Source organism: Pelobates fuscus, chromosome 10 (assembly GCF_036172605.1).
Source record: "Pelobates fuscus isolate aPelFus1 chromosome 10, aPelFus1.pri, whole genome shotgun sequence".
Taxonomy (NCBI): Eukaryota; Metazoa; Chordata; class Amphibia; order Anura; family Pelobatidae; genus Pelobates; species Pelobates fuscus.
The window spans coordinates 32790969-32804966 of NC_086326.1; the positions used below are offsets into that span (position 1 = coordinate 32790969).

At 44.5% G+C, this 13998-nt stretch overlaps 1 non-coding gene across 1 annotated transcript; it reads left to right on the forward strand.

The window, feature by feature from the left end:
- The first annotated feature begins 907 nt into the window (after nt 1-907).
- TRNAR-CCU (transfer RNA arginine (anticodon CCU)) lies at nt 908-980 on the forward strand. The gene has a single exon. It is a non-coding gene; the product is annotated as a tRNA-Arg (tRNA).
- Nucleotides 981-13998: the final 13018 nt, after the last annotated feature.

Sequence of the window (13998 nt, forward strand, 5' to 3'; positions counted from 1 at the left end):
AAGGTTTTCACGTTACAAGGCCTTGAATAAATTGAAACCCATGAGCCCACAGAATGGGTTAAAGCACAGATTATTATCCACTGACTTAAAGAAGATAATATTGAACTGAACTTGTTTACTTAAAATTGAAAAAAACTGATTGAGAATTATCACTGCCATAACCATGAACCAGAGGCAAGCACCCGAAAAGCAGCTGGTAATCTAGGGAGGCAGATCCTTCTTTAAGGCACACTTCAATAAAAAACATTTTAATTGAAGAATGCAGAAGAAGAAATTAAAATATGCAGAGTATGTTGAAAATAAGTCCATGGGACCTCAAAGTAGATAAAGAAACCAGGAGGAATTTCCATGCAAAAATAGAGGACAAATGAAAAACATCTAAAAGTTCGATGTCATCAAGGAAAGAACTAAGAAAGAAAGTTACACATAATTCAAAGAGTGGATGTCACTGAGCTCCATATGAATGCTACATAGATTTAGGAAAAACAAGCCAATGCCAGGATGATATTGTGGCCCAACTTGCAGAATTAAGTAAGACACAGAGAAAGCCAAGATCAAATAACCAGGAGACAAACTGTCAGAACGCGCTGTCAGATAACCAGCAAGTGGTAACCACGACAGGGCACTGATAAAAAGCAGTAATAGGTTTAAATAACCCTAAAGTGTATTTGATTTAATATAATGGGTCTTGTGATTCCAGAACATGCGTGTGTGGCGATGATGTGATGATGCATGCAGGTTCACATGATGGAGTTATAAAACTCAGCGAGAAAACAGCGGCTGGCATGTCTTAGAACGCCACCCTTGCCGGGCATTGCACCACAAGCCGATTGTGCTGTGATCCATCGTGACTTGGGTAAGAGTCATGTGAGCGTCAATGCCAAGAGCCGTGACAGCCAAATGATAAGCCCCAGTGGCCCAATGGATAAGGCACTGGCCTCCTAAGCCAGGGATTGTGGGTTCAAGTCCCATCTGGGGTGCACCAGCATGTCTACGGTGGTAGAACTTGAGCATGGCACTCAAATTTAGCAGACCACAAATGTACAGTTTTATTCACTGATGAGATGATGTGAGGTTTAATCATGGAGACAAGCAGTTGTGTAAACCCAACAGGGTTATTCACTAAAAGTGAAAATGATAAGCAATGAGGCGATCCTCACAGAAATTTGCTTCAGTTTGTATCAATCGAATGGGGGGAAGGGGAACTACAGACCATCTTTAAATGCCACTATCCACCACCGTTCCACAGTACCATTAATTAGATGAGATTAGGATTTTGAGAAAGATTGGGATCGAAACGTTGATCGGGACTCTATATGCTTTTTTGAATCTATTAAAATCACACAGTATTGACTCATTTTTTTATTTTTTATATACATATATATACATATATATATATATATATATATATATATATATATATATATATATAGAAAAACAAAAGATTCTTGCACTCCAACCAATATCAGTTTATGGCCTGGTGCCCAGCAAAAAAATAATATATAATGAAGAAAAAATACCGGCACTCTAGGTCTTCCAATAGTTGTTATTTATTGTTCACTCCAATGTCAACGTTTCAGCCCTAGTCCAGGGCTTTCATCAGGACACACAATCCTGATGAAAGCCCTGGACTAGGGCTGAAACGTTGACATTGGAGTGAACAATAAATAACAACTATTGGAAGACCTAGAGTGCCGGTATTTTTTCTTCATTATATATATATATATATATATATATATATAATAAGTAGATAGCTTGGCACTCTCCTAACCAGATTTCCCAATATACCTGCCTGGGTGTGATCCACAGTGCGTCCAATATATAGGAAAAAAGAGATCCAGGATGCACTCACTATGTATACACACACACACAATATATTAATAATTTAGGAACCCTTCACATGTCATCCAGTATCTCTGTTTCATGTATTATATTTAAATTTACATTTTGATTATGGCCAGAGCTGTTACAAAATACTTTATTCTGTTCAAGCTCAGATGGTAATGATGTAATAATAAGTGTGTATTTATGAATGTAAAACAGTCATTATTGTTCATGATATGGAAATGATTCAGTAGGGGCGTGGGTGAAGAGGATTCCTGTCTCTAAAGCGTACAAATGATAGCGAGGGTTTACGAATATTAAACTACTCATTGGTCTAGCAATGCAAATTCTCACTCTCTTTTTTTTCTGTTTAATCTTCTCCATCAGAAAAAAAAAAATGTAACTATGAAATTAATCCTGATACTTCTACTTAACAAATGCTTTTGAATTCATGATGAAGACATTAAAATGTTAAGTAATACAGATAAAACCTTTAAGCAGATTATGTTATTGCAGGGGGGTGATGGGTGGGTTCCATTTAAAGTTGAAAAAGAGAGTGCTTTTATCTGTTAGAAAGACAATGAGCTTAATTACTCAGTGATTTTTGTAGCATGAAGTACTGAATGTAAAATGGGAGATCTTATGTTAACTCTTACTATAGGACCTTGGGCCTTCTGCATGGGAGCTGTGATAAGTTTGAGAAGAATTTGATTGTGTTAAACATATGACTCAAAGGCACTTCTGTTTACTAAGAGATTGTTTAATAAAGCTGTCTTCTGAACCGTCTGTCTCTCTAGAACAGGGGTAGGCAACCTACGGCACTAGTGCCATGCACGGCACTCGAGGTGTCTTTGCACGGCACTCAAGGCTGCTAGAGCCAAACAGGCTCTGACCTATCAGGAGTCCCAGTAAAATTTCAGATATCTGCTAATCCGAAAAGGTAGTGAAGGACAATCCTCAATTTATGCATTGCAGCACGTAGAGGAAGTAATCTCAGATCACTTCCTCCCAGCACTTCTGAATAGGAATCCACACTGTAGTAGAGCAGCTCGCAGTTGCTGTTGCAGCTCCAATCCTTGACATTCCCGTGGCCGGCCTAGTCCCCACTGGAAGCTACCCACACTGCTAGATATACACAGAAATGCAGAATAACCCTCCCCTCATACAAATAATACGGACAGCCCACACACAAACATACACACAATCCGCACAAACAAAACACCACTAACAATCCATATACATGCACACAACCCCACATGCAATACCCCAAACAGCCCCCACACACTACCAAACACACACTATGACATATCCATCCACACACATACACAATTCCACAAGCAGCCCCCATACACAGCCCACATTCATATGTATCATACACAATACCATAAACTACGCATGAACATATACAATATAATAGCTCATATACGCAGGGCCGTCTTTAACGCGGGGCAAACTGGCCAGCTGCACCGTGAGCCCTGCTGGCCTCAACTATTTCTTACCCTCTGGCCGGTAATCCGCACACAAAGGAGGCCCACCGCGTTGCCCATGCGCAAAGGACCACCCGGTGGGCTTCTGTCAGCAGGGGCCCCGTCGCATGCTTAGGCGCTTTTAACAGCGCGAGCGGGCCCCTTGCTTATCGGCAGCAGGCTGGGAGGAAGTGACGACCGCCCAACACCTTCAGCCACCAGCAGGAAAGGATACTGGAGGGTGGGTTTTAAAGTGTATGTCTGTGTCAGTATGTCTGTCAGTGTGTGTGTGTGTGTTAGTATGGTGTGTGTGTGTCATCTGTGTGTGTCAGTATGTCTTTGTGTGTCAGTATATCTGTTTGTGTGTCAGCATGTCTGTGTGTCAGTATGTGTCAGTATGTCTTTGTGTGCCAGTATGTTTGTGTGTGTCAGTATGTTTGTATGTCAGCATGTCTGTGTGTCAGTATGTTTGTGTGTGTATCTGTGTGTGTGTGTGTGTGTGTGCATTTCAGTGTGTATAGATCTGTGTGTGTGTGTGTGTGTGTGTGTATATGTGCATACATCTCAGCATTCACACACTAACACTACACACAAATACACCCCTGCATTTAAATTCCAACACTACGTACAAACACATGTCTGTGTTACACACCAAAATTATATGAAAATACAACCCTGCATTCAAAAACCAACACTACACAAATACATGCTTGCAATCACACCAACACCACATACAAACATATTCCATACAAAAACCTGTTTACATTCAAACACACAAAAACTGCTTAGTGCTAAATACAGACCTGCAAACATGGGTAAATGGTAGAGCCCCAGCTGTCAATGCATTTCTGGAGTTGCACGACAGATGGGGATCTACCTTTTAATCACCCGTGCAACAGGGAGACCCCCAAAAATTCTTGCACCTCTCTACTTTAGGTCCGCCACTGTGTTGAGATGGAGGGCGTGATTGCATGCCTGAGGAGGGGAGACAGGGTCCAGGGGGCCCCAAGCAAATGCTTTGCCCAGGGTCCAGTCACTATTAAAGACGGCCCTGCTTATACGCACAAATACAACGATACAAAGCAATTACAGTAAAAATAACACAAGCAGAATACGGCAGCATACACCCCTCGATTAAAAAAAACAATAGGACCGGCACGCTACGGGACATCACAATCCTGTATCGGCACAGTGCTGCTAAAAGGTTGCCTACCCCTGCTCTAGAATGTAGGGGCAATGATACGACGTGGCTTGTTGGAGAAAATTACAACTATTGGAAAGAATTCAAATTGTATAACAAGGAAAGTATAAAGATGGCGAAGAAAGGAATATATAGGGAATTAAAAAAGAAAGCAGAGAAAATTACAAAGAAGGGATCAAACTTAAAAAAGCGGAAAGGGATCAGAAGAGCAAGGGGAGTAAAAAGAATAATGGGGATGACAGGTGAGAAAGGACAGGAGGGTAATCAAAGAGGATGACACGAAGAGAGCAATTGAAATTATGCACATATATAGATATAGTATCTTGTTTCCTGAGTATTAACTTCATGTCATAGGATGCTGGTGACTGATGACCAATGGTGGCACACAAACAGCCCAAGTCCTCCCATCAACCTGTCCTCCAGGATGTCCCTTTCATGCACTAGGGGGTAATTATGTCACCAGAGGAGGATCGGGCTGCAAGGAGAAGTTGGCCATAAAAATTTTCACAGGTAAGATTTAGCTTTATCTCTGTGATTTTAGTGTGTGTATGTATTTATTTATGTAGGGCGCTAGGGGGGAGATTGAGAAAGATCATGAAAAGCTTTAATGATGACCTTAAAGCAGGTTGAAGTGGCACAAGTTTACAAATGAAGTTATCAACATTTAAAAAAAATCAATTTATTGACAAATTATACTTTTGTACTTTTGAGCATTTTTAACTTGAAACTCAATCATCAACATTCACCCCGCAGCTGATACTAAAGAGACATGTATTGTTCACTTTCTAAAGTTGTCTTTTACAGTAAATCTGAGTTCAGAGCTTTTCAAGACTGATTTGTTTAAATATAATTGTCACAATAAGACCTTGGCCTATCTATATGTAAGCATTAAAACAACCAAAGGAAGAAGAATTTAAATGTGTTAAACATATGACTCAAAGGCATTGCTGTGTACTAAGAGATTGTTAAATATAACTGATTTCCAAAACTCTGTTTGTCTGTCCTTCTAGGCAGAACAGGAAAAAATGGATAGTTTGAGTTCAGAAACTGATGGAAGGGAGAGCTCAGAATGACAACAAGAAGCAAGATTGAGAACATAGAGAACAATTAAAGGAAAAAAGGAAACAAAAGTGGAATTAACAGGATTAACTGCAAAGATAATGGTAGATGGGGAGGAAAGAGAATGGCAATAGGAGTGCATAAAGAATAAGGGGGGGCCATAGAGAAAGGCATTAAAGAGAGCAGAGAATATGATGGATGGAAAAGCAAGAATGACAACAGTTGGACAGAGAGTTTGATCGATGAGAAAAGGATGGGGGAAGACAAATAACATGCGAGAGAGCAGAGCGAATGATATGATAGAGAATAACACATGGAGAACAGTATGGAGAGTTGGAAGAAAAACAATGTCAATGACAAGAGGAAAAAAAAGAGAGATAGAAAGAGAGATAGAAAGGGGAGCAGAGAGAATAGAGGGGAGAGGAGGACAGAATTATGGGGCAGATAAAGTGATTGGGGAGCAGATGGAATGACAAAACAGAGAATGAAAACAAGGGAACAGAGACAAAAATGGATAGGACAAGAACGGAGCAGAGAAATTGACCAGGGGTGAAACCTAAAATGCAGAATAAAGAAAATACACAATTACAAATTAAATCACAGACATTTAAATAATTTTAAATTTTGAGCATTTTCAACTTGGAATTAAATCATCATAATTCGCCCTGCCCCCTGTTAAAGAGACGTGTACTTTTCACTTTCTAACGTGTTTTAAAGTAAATTTGATTTCAGTGGCTTTGAAGACTGATTCATTTGAATATAATTGCCACTTGTTCCAAAATGAGAGCTAATAAGTCAGCCTTGCTCATTAGAGCTGCACATTTTAATAACCCTATAATCAAAGAGGGCAATCAGATTCCTAATTATCGTCCCCTTAGAACGCAAACATCACCTAGGCGCCAGTAAACATGTGACAGGTCTATGTCAGACTAGTAAAGCACTGAGTACATTTTGCTTCAAAAGGTTTCCAGTGAGCATTTTTAAGGCACCAACATATTCCGCAGCACTTTACAATGATAGAAAGGGAATATTTGACATAATTATTGACATACACATTATTAAGAGAGACAGGAGGTGAAGCTCAAATGATCTTACAGTCTACAGGTATGAAGAACTAAGGTAGGTGAATATATAGTATTGGGCTTCTTGTCCATGGACACTTGCTTGTCAGGTGGTCTGACTAGGACTTGAAACTGGGTTTCCTGGTGACATTACCAAGGCTATATGTTCATCCGAAAAGTCTGAAAAAGATAAAATAACCCTCTCGAGGTCAGAGCATTGCTCCATGCATGGTTTACTCTTGAAAAAGATATGGAAATAACCATTGTTATTTTACTCAACACCGTATTTTTCACCAAAATGATGAACATAAAATATAGACTACTTCCCCAGCCTTACGTAGATAATGTATAATAATGCCTCAATGTCACACACAACAAAGATACTATTTTGTATTCTCACTTGAAATCAGTTGCAAAAGACAAACTGCATAAAGATATAAATGAACTTGCAGTACATTAGAAAATGATGTTCGGTATTGAAACCTTGAAACATTTTCAATCTTATTTTCCACAGGAAAGATTCGAGAATATCTACAAATCCGCTAATGGAATGTGAAACACTGTAGATGTCTGATTAGAAGATTGGAATTTAGAATTTTATCACTGACATAAAATATTTCTGCTTCTAAATTGTATTCATATTTTTTATGTTATGTTTATTCTTAAGAAAGTTTCTGTCTTCCAAAAGAAATGTCATAGTTTTCAAGTTCGTTAGTAATACAAGTCCCTATGGGGTCTGAGAATTTTTAAGAGCTGTGCTATTCAAACATTCAAATGCAAGAAAAAACTGAAAAATATGATTAATGAATTTACAACAAGCACATTTATGAAAAAAGCTGAATACAACCATCACATGGTAGGTCAGGTGCATTCAATGTAAAGCTCACACTGTTGGCATAATGTGTGGCCCGCAATGACTTGTTTTGGTAATTTAGTGCCACTTGTTACGGACGACAGGAGGTAATATAATGAAGAGGTAATATAAAACAGACTTCCCATAAGCTTTATATCCAGAGCAAAACACGCTTAGTGATTTGATTTAAATGAGGTCAGACTAAAAGATTTTCTGATGTTTTTGTGTTTAGGGATAATTTATCCGATTTCTGTTGCCTTGGTAACTATAGCTGTCTATTTCCTGCATTCATACATATGTTTTAAAACAAAACAACTTTTAGTGGAATTTTGAAATCTTAAAAACATCTATATCAGGAGAACTGAACTTGGTGTCTAGTTGTATCTACAAAACTAATTTTTTGTAATTACCACTTTTGAAAAATCACTTAAATAACTATAAGTCAGTTAAAATTATCTTAAATGCCTCTACCACCTAATTGAGCAAACACAATTTCTAAATTATACATTCTACTTGTCCTAATGTAATGACTCTCTAAATTATTCCAGTTTAGCCAAGTCCAGTTTAGTGGGGTTCAATTAGCCACATCATACCTGGAATAGGACTAAGCAGCTCAAGAATAGTGATGTACCCGAATAGTTCCCGGCGAACATAGAGAACATAGCGTGCTCGCGTTCGCCACAGCGGGCGAACACATGCGCGGTTTGATCTGCCCCCTATTCGTCTTCATTGAGCAAACTTTGACCCTGTGCCTCACGGTCAACAGACACATTCCAGCAAATTAGTAGCAGACCCTCCCTTCCAGACCCTCCCACCTCCTGTACAGCATCCATTTTAGATTCATTCTGAAGCTGCATTCTTAGATAGAGGAGGGAAAGAGTAGCTGCTGCTCATTAGATAGGGAAATTGATAGCTAGGCTAAGGTATTCAGTGTCCACTACAGTCCTGAAGGACTCATCTGATCTCTGCTGTAAGAACAGCACCCCAAAAAGCCCTTTTTAGGGCTAGAACATCAGTCTGCTTTTTTTTCCTGTGTAATCTAATTGCAGTTGCCTGCCTGCCAGCTTCTATGTCAGGCTCACAGTGGATAATGTGCCCACTTGCCCAGTGCCACCACTCATATCTGGTGTCACAATAGCTTAAGCTTGACATTTAAAAATAAATGTTTTTTTCACTGTAATAGTTTGAATAGCAGTTAGTTGTCTGCCAGCTTCTGTGTCAGGCTCACAGTGGATACTGTGCCCACTTGCCCAGTGCCACCACTCATATCTGGTGTCACAATAGCTTAAGCTTGACATTTAAAAACAAAACACATTTTTTCACTGTGATAGATTGAATAGCAGTTAGTTGTCTGCCAGCTTCTGTGTCAGGCTCACAGTGGATACTGTGCCCTCTTGCCCAGTGCCACCACTAATATCTGGTGTCACAATAGCTTAAGCTTGACATTTAATGTTACGACACTCGCCGCCTGGAGAGTGAAGCCGCCGTTTAGCCGATAATCCCCTTTCTCCAGAAATGCAGTTCCAGCATAACCGATCATAAGACTCCCGACCGGAGCATACGAATGCGGTAACTCCCGATCAGCAATCCATCCGAAATCCTTCCACAGCTAGAAATAAACGAAAACGCTGTCCCAATAGTCAATCCCTCCACAAACGAGACAAAGCTCCGTTTTGAAGGTCAAGCAGAATGTGTTTAATGGGGGCTACCTGCCCAGTATTTATGCAGGTCTCCACCAGGTAGACACTCCCCTAGGGGACCTGGTGGAAGACTGTAAAATATATTAAACAGTAGCCAATCGCAGTGGCTATAACACAAGCCCTCCCCATTTTACCCATAAGACATTTCTTCCTATCCCGGAGATAATTAGGGAGAAACCTAATTAACTCCGAGGATAGGAACCATCGCCATTTTAAACACAAACACACAAAATGCAATAAAATACATAAAATCCGAAGTACCGAAGATATAGTGTTCGTGCAACGTATCCCCAGATAGCCTGAATCTGAGGGCATATTCCTACCGAATAGCGCTCAGATCCGAAGTACACAGTCCAATCGCCATGGAGTCAAAGTCTCTCATAAGTCTTTCGGTGTACGAATGACTCCATGGGCCGGCTATCTGGGTAAGTCCATACGGATGAAGAAAACCCCCGAACGGAACAGGGTTCGTATGCCTCCAAGGGAATAGAAGGAGGGACGGCCGTCTCCAGCGGTGTTCGGTAGATAAAGAGTCCGTTTTTAGATCCATGGGTTTTGCACCGAACACCGCTGATTCGCCTCGTGTCCAAAATGGCCGCCGCCTCGTGGTCGGCATACGAACGACGACCACCCGTACGAAATGGAATGGAGAGGTGTTTGCGGTTAACCACAACGTTCTAATTTGTGGTCAAGGTGTTAATGAGCCGCACACTCCTCTCCTGGGTGGCCGATGTTCGGTAGTTTACTCGGTACTTTAGGAAACGAAAAACTAATAGCGTACGGACAGGAAATCCACGAATCCCATGGAAACAGATGAACCCGCAGTACAGGTCTATGCAGTAGGGTTCGTCACACGGCTCCCCCCTTGTGGAACACTCCGGCAGACCCGGCTTGGCCCTTTAGCGGGTCAACGTGGGGATGACCGGACTAGGAAGTAGCAAGGACGTCGGTTTGCCGGGATAACCCATCTGCATTCCCATTCTGCTTACCGGGTCGGTAACTGATGGTGAAGTTATATGGCTGTAATGCTAAACTCCACCGCAGCAGTCTACCATTGTCTCCCGAGACCCGGTTAAGCCAAACAAGGGGATTGTGGTCCGTGATAAGGGAAAATTCCTGTCCATACAAATAGGGGCTCAATTTCTTCAATGCCCAGACCAGGGCCAAACACTCTTTCTCTACTGCCGCATAACTCACTTCCCGGGGTAACAGCTTTCGACTGAGGTATGCGACAGGGTGTTCTCCTCCATCTTCCCCGACCTGGCTTAGCACAGCCCCCAGTCCATACATGGAAGCATCTGTATGGACGAGAAAACGTTTGTTAGGAAGTGGGGCAGCCAGGACAGGGGCATTCACGAGGGCCTGCTTAAGTGCTTGAAACGCAGCTTCACAAGCTGGAGACCACAGGACCTGCTTAGGGAGGTTCTTCTTAGTCAGGTCTGTCAGGGGTTTAGCTATCGAGCTATAGTCGGGGACAAAGCGTCTGTAATACCCTGCAGTCCCTAGGAAGGCCAATACTTGGGTCTTGGTTATAGGTGTGGGCCAGTTCGCTACTGCCTCTATCTTGGCCGGCTCTGGTCTCTGGCTCCCACACCCCACCCTGTGACCCAAGTATTGTACCTCAGCCATACCTAGATGACACTTCTCTGGCTTCAACGTCAGGCCAGCGGCCCGAATTTTATCCAGTACTACCCCTACGTGTACCAGGTGTTCCTCCCAGGACTCACTGTAGACCGCAATATCATCCAGGTATGCACAAGCAAAGTCCTGGAAGCCATCAAGGAGCCTATCCACCATTCGTTGGAAGGTAGCTGGGGCGTTCTTCATCCCAAATGGCATAACCTTAAATTGGTATAAGCCAAAGGGGGTGACGAAGGCCGACTTGGGGATGGCGTCTTTGGCCAGGGGAATCTGCCAGTAGCCCTTACACAGGTCTATGGTGGTCAGGTAGCGTCCCCTGGCAATGCGGTCTAATAACTCGTCTACCCGTGGCATCGGGTAGGCGTCAGTGGTGGTCCGCTCGTTGAGCCTCCTGTAGTCCACACAGAACCGGGTGGTCCCATCTTTCTTAGGCACCAGGACTACAGGGGAGGCCCAAGGGCTATCGGAGTGCTCGATGACCCCAAGCTGGGTCATCTCCTCTATCTCCTTCCGCATTCCTTCTCGGACTGCTTCAGGGATACGGTAAGGGGGCTGTCGTAAGGGGTTCTGTCCAGGGGTCTCTACCTTATGTACAGCTAGGGTAGTGTAGCCGGGTTCTTGGGAGAACGTCGCCTGCTTCTCCCACAGAAGCTGTTTCGCCTGTTCCTTCTCCGTGGGGCTTAACCTGTCCCCTAGCTGTACGAGCTCAGTCAGATCCGTCTGGGCACCTCTGGCTAATAGGTCGGGTAGGGGTAAGCTTTCGGTATCGTCTGCAGCGGGGGCACACACTGCGGCTACATCCTCCGGTCGTTCCTGATATTCCTTTAGCATGTTCACATGAAAGGATCGCTGGATCCTGTCATCTGAACAGCTGGCTATAAGGTACGTAGTATCGCACACCTGGGCTAATACTTTATACGGGCCCTGCCAAGATGCCTGCATCTTGTTCGCCTTCACAGGTTTGAGCACTAGTACCTTCTGCCCAACCTGGAATACTCGCTGTCGGGCACCCCGATCATACCATTCCTTCTGTCTCCCCTGGGCCACCTGGAGATTCTCTCTTGCCATCAGAGACAGTTTCTCCATGCGGTCCCGAAGTTCCAGAACATACGGTACTATGGGGGTACCTTCCTGCTCTGTCTCCCCCTCCCAGTGGCCTCTAATGAGATCTAGAGGTCCGCGGACCCTTCTCCCATAAAGCAGCTCAAAGGGGGAGAACCCAGTAGATTCCTGGGGCACCTCTCTGTAGGCAAACAACAGATGAGGCAGGAATCGCTCCCAGTCTCGGCAAGTGTCAGAAAAGGTCCTCAGCATCTGTTTGAGGGTGCCATTAAATCGCTCGCAGAGACCGTTAGTCTGTGGATGGTATGGGGAACTAAGTATCGGTTTAATGCCGCATACCCTCCACAGCTGCTGGGTGAGCACAGCGGTAAATTGGGTTCCCTGGTCAGAGAGAATCTCTTGAGGGAACCCGACCCTGGTAAAAATCCTAACCAGGGCATCAGCAACTGTCTCTGCCTCTATGTTAGACAGCGCCACTGCCTCTGGATAGCGAGTGGCATAGTCCACCACGGTGAGAATGTATTTCTTACCAGATGGACTAGCCCTGGCCAGTGGACCCACAATATCAACGGCTATGCGGGCAAAGGGCTCCCCAATAATAGGCATCGACATAAGCCTACCTTTTGGGTGGTCCCCCCGCTTCCCTACCCGTTGACAAGTGTCACACGTGCTACAATATATCCGCACAGCCTGGTTAATTCCTGGCCAAAAGAAATTCTGCATAATCCTATGGCCTGTGCGGCGGGACCCTAGATGTCCGGCTAGCGGGACATCATGCCCTATCCGCAGAATCTCTCGCCGGTATTTCGCGGGCACTACCAGCTGTCGATTCGGCGGAGGGGCAACACTTTTCTGGGATGGCTTAGGGATCCGATATAACTTGTCCCCCACCCACTCATACCGCTCCCCCTCTGCTCCCTCCTCTCCAGTATCTGCTCTGCCTCTATACCTCTGGAGAGATGGGTCTGTCTGGGTTTCCCTCCCGAACTCCTCCGGGGAATCCCAACTAGCTAACGTCGGCCCTGGGGTGTCAGTCGGGGAATCGGTCCTTACCTGGGTCTCAGCAGCAGGTGGGCCGGTTCCAGCAGCACGGGTCTGAGCACGGGTAGTCACTGGGTTGGCTTCGCCAGGTCCCATAGTAGCATAGGCGGAAATCAAAGGGGCCAAATCATTTCCCAGCAAAACATCGGCAGGCAAGTCCTTCATAACCCCCACATTCACATGTCCAGCTCCCGCTCCCCAGTCCAAATGAACCCGGGCAACAGGCAGACGGAACACGGCGCCTCCTGCCACCCTTACTGCCACAGTGTTCCCGGTGTGTTGGTGTTCCGAAACCAGGTTCTTTTGGAGCAAGGTCATCGTAGCCCCGGTGTCTCTTAGACCAGTGACCTCTTTCCCGTTCAACTTAACGGTCTGTCTGTGGTGTTGGCGGTTGTCCTGCTGAGCTGCGTGAACTGGGTCTGCTTCGTGCAGGAAACCCCAAAACTCCTCCTGCTCCAGGCAGTGAGCAGAAGGCTGAGGTGGTTGCTGGGCTCCGCCGGCTGGGTTTCTCCAGGATGGTGCTTGGTTGGCGTGGTTTAAAGGGCATTCTGGTTTTTTATGTCCCATCTGCTTGCACCCAAAGCACTGGACCTGGTTGGAGTAACCCCGTTTGTTGAATCGGGCTGACTGCCCATGGTTGGTTGCTGGCGGTATAGCGGGGGTACGTTGTGCTGGGGGGTGATATAGGTTGGTGGTTGGAGGTGCTGCCGGTTTGTATTCCACTCGGGCAGGGACCTTGGCTGCTGTCTGATCGAGCTTACGGGCATCAGTGTATTCGTCAGCCAGACGAGCAGCTTCATGGAAGGTAGCGGGTTTACGGTCCCTGACCCACTCTCGAACTCCTGCAGGTAATTTGTCAAAGCAGTGTTCTAGCAGGAACACTTGCAGCACCTCTTCCCCAGTTACCGCCCGACATCCTGTCATCCAGTGGGCTGCCGTGCGGTGTACCCGGCATGCCCATTCTACATAGGAATCACCAGCCTGTTTATTATTGTCCCGGAATCGCCTCCGGTACGCCTCAGGGGTAACAGCGTACCGGGTCAAAAGAGCATCTTTTACTGTCCGGTAGCTAGTGAGTTCCTCCTCTGGG